At 48.0% G+C, this 3,376-nt stretch overlaps 1 non-coding gene across 1 annotated transcript; it reads right to left on the minus strand.

Annotated features, from left to right (window-relative positions):
* Positions 1-3,304: 3,304 nt before the first annotated feature.
* TRNAA-CGC lies at positions 3,305-3,376 on the minus strand. The gene has a single exon. It is a non-coding gene; the product is annotated as a tRNA-Ala (tRNA).

Consider the following 3,376-nt stretch of genomic DNA (forward strand, 5'->3'; position numbering starts at 1 on the left):
GACCCCTGAACATCACTGTAGGACTTATGTCCTTGCCCAAGCATTGTGGCGATCACAGTGCTTGCGCAAGTACAGCCAAATCACTTTCTGCATTGACCATCTTGGGCAGTGATCTCCAACATAGTGCCCATGGGCACCCTGACATCCACCAGACAGGGACTTCAATGGGGTCTAATGCAGTGTTCCATCTAAGCTGAGTTAGTGTGAGCTAGCCCACAGTCTTTTAGCCTCCCAGTCAAAGATTTTTGTCTTAGCTCAGGAAGGAGGGCTCCAGAGCAAACTAACAGATGCAGTAGCCAAATTGCTCGCTCGCAACTTTAATGCCAGTAGCTCACAGAGTAGAATTATTGCTTAGAGGGAACATTGGTCTAATGCCATAGAGTCTACCTTCCAAAGTAATCATTTTCTCCAGGTGAACTGATCTCTGTCGCCTGGAGATCAGTTGTAATAGCAGAAGACGTCCAGCCACCAACCCTACCCTGCTGAGGCCCACCCCCCTCTCCAAACCCCTCCCCCCTCAGGCTTCACCCCCAAATCTCCAGGAATTTCCCAACCCAGAGTTGGCAACCCTAAGGGAGGAAAGTTTCTAAGGGGATGTGCCTGTGCCTCCCACCTCTGCTGATGTTCGGCCCTTTTCTGCATCTGGAGATGCTCCAGAGAAGAGATTCCATGTGCAATATTTTTTTTTTTTTGCATTACTTTCCTCGGCTTCCACTAGGCGGTTAGAGACACACTTCCTCCCTCCTTTCCCAAACCAGAGCTTCTTCTCTGGGATCGCGGACCAGCCTTAAATCAGAGTTTCCCTGACTCATTACTAGCAACAAACATAACTGTGCAGCAAATTAGCCACACGCTGAAGGCATTGGGGGATGCTGCTGGGGGTGGGGGATGCTGCTGGGAGGGAGGGCCCTCCCTATGCCCACTGAACTGGGACAGGCAAAGTACACCCGTTCAAAGCCCTGCCAAATGATAAGGAGAGAGGGGCTTCTCCGAAATGGCTTCTCTCTCATTCCCCCTCCCCCCTGTCCCCTGATCACCTGCTCCTGTGCCGTGATTCTTGCCAGCTAAGTGTCACGTGAAATTTATCTCCTTGCTTCCCACCACGAAAGCTTTATTTTCTGAGCCCAGATGTTTGGCTTTGTTGCTGTTTTAATTAGATTCTGTTCTGTTAGTGCTTTCACACAGTAGCATTATTGCCGGGAGTACACAGTAAAAAGAGAGCCAGACAGGAGAGGGGAGAAGAAAGAGGGTGGAATGGGGGAGGCGGGGCTAGAAGGGGGGGAAAGGGGTATAGGGCAGTCTACGTGGCAACTGTGGCCAAGACAGCAGCTAGCTATTGTGGTTTTCTCCCAACCGTCCTCCAGAGAGCTCAGAGCGATGTATTTGGTTCTCTCTTTCTTTTTATTCTTATAACAAGCCCGTAAGGAAGGTTAGGCCAACAAGCTCCAGTCTTTCTAGGAAGCAGGAGACCCACTGAGCTGGAAGCATGTGGCAGGAAGTGACATCACGTGACAGGAAGAGGAGGAATCAGAGATGACCTCGCCACTGTCAAGGGGGATGGGAAACACAAGCCAAGCACCAGCAGGAGTACTTTATCGAGGAACTAGGGTGCCCAACACTGCCTTGGCAAATACTGGGAGATTGGGGGGGGCAGGGTTTGGGGGGAAGTTGATTTTCAGGTGATGCTCTAGGCTGCCTTCCCTAGTGTCTATGGTCGTTATCACAGAGACTAGGGGAAATTCCTAGAGCATCACTATGTGAAGGCCATTTTAGAGGGAAATTAAGGTTGGGAACGTAAATGCAAAGCCTACAAAGAAAAAAACCCCAAGGGTCGGAGCCATGCAGGAATTATCTTCACGGCTGATGACCTCACTTCACTCTTCTCAGTAAGCATGAAAACAAAGGGAGGAGACCTGGCAGTCTTGCTGTCTTCACAGCAGGCCCTTTCCAAATGGCAGCAAAAAAATGGCAGCTCTATAGCAAATTGTGACCCAGTAAGAGGTTCTCTGTGTCTCCCCTCAGGATCCCAGCCCCTGGATTGAAGACTACTGGGTGAGGCTGAGTGACAGTCCCAAGGTCACCCAATGACCTTTATGGTTCAGTAGGGAACAGAACTCCAGTCTTCCTAAGCCACAATGATTCTCATACAAGGTGCCATTTGCTGACAGTAGCAGTAACACCAACAACTTGTGCTGATCCCTAAGTGGGTATACAGTATGACCAACCAAATAACTAAATAAATATATACATATACATCAAAGATGGTCAACCCTGAATTACATTGAATAAGGAATTATACCTGCAATAGAAAGCCATTTGCTTTGTTTCTGGAACATTAAATGTTTTCTCAGTCCTGAAAGAAAGGGTTTAGAGAGTGCACTCACCAAGCATCTGCCATTTTGAACCCGCCAATGGAATTATGCCTGAGCCAGAGCAGCCCCTGGCTCCTTTGTGTTTTGGTATGCCCATCTGGCCAGCTGCAACTTGGGAAATGTTCTTTGTAGCTCAGAGAATAGTGAGTGTGTGTTTTCTTGAAGTGGTAAAGAAAATGTTGGGGAAAAGAGAAGTTATGTGCTATTAAGGCTGGATGAGCTAACTATAACATTTTAGCCTTCCTTCCTCTAAGGAACAAAAGGCAGCATGCATGGTTCTCCCAAAGAGAGCCAGTTTGGTGTAGTGGTTAAGTGTGCGGACTCTAATCTGGGAGAACCGGGTTTGATTCCCCACTCCTCCACTTGCACCTGCTGATGTGACCTTGGGTCAGTCACAAGCTCTGGCACAGCTGTCCTTGAAAAAGAGCCATTTGTGTCAGAGTTCTCTCAGCCCCACCCACCTCACAGGGTGTCTGTTGTGGAGAGGGGAAGGGAAAGGAGACTGTAAGCCGCTCTGAGACTCCAAGTGAAGGGCAGGGGATAAATCCAATCTCCTCCTCCTCTTCTTCTTCCCTCTTGTCCTCATAACAACCCTGTGAGGTAGACTAGGTTCACACATGGACACATGAATCTGCCTTATACTCAGGGCTTTTAAAAAAGAAAAAAGAAAGAAAGAGGTGCCATAACTCTCAAGAGGGAAATAAAGTTTTCAATCTGTATACTGAAAACTCATGAACTTTAAACATTTTATAAATAATTTTGTCAAAGAGGTTCCAGAACTCCATTCCGATGTTTCCCTCCAGAAAAAAAGCCCTGTGTATACTGAATCAGACCCTTGGTCCATCAAGATCAGTACTATTTACTCAGACTGTCAGCGGCTCTCCAGGGTTTCAGGCAGAGGTCTTTCACATCACCTACCTGCTCCTTTTAACTGGGGATGTCAGGGATTGAACCTGAAACCTTCTGCATGCGAAACAGATACTCCACCACTGAGCCACAGCCCC

Source organism: Gekko japonicus, unplaced genomic scaffold (genome assembly GCF_001447785.1).
Source record: "Gekko japonicus isolate JY-2015 unplaced genomic scaffold, Gekko_japonicus_V1.1 scaffold2127, whole genome shotgun sequence".
Classification (NCBI taxonomy): Eukaryota; Metazoa; Chordata; class Lepidosauria; order Squamata; family Gekkonidae; genus Gekko; species Gekko japonicus.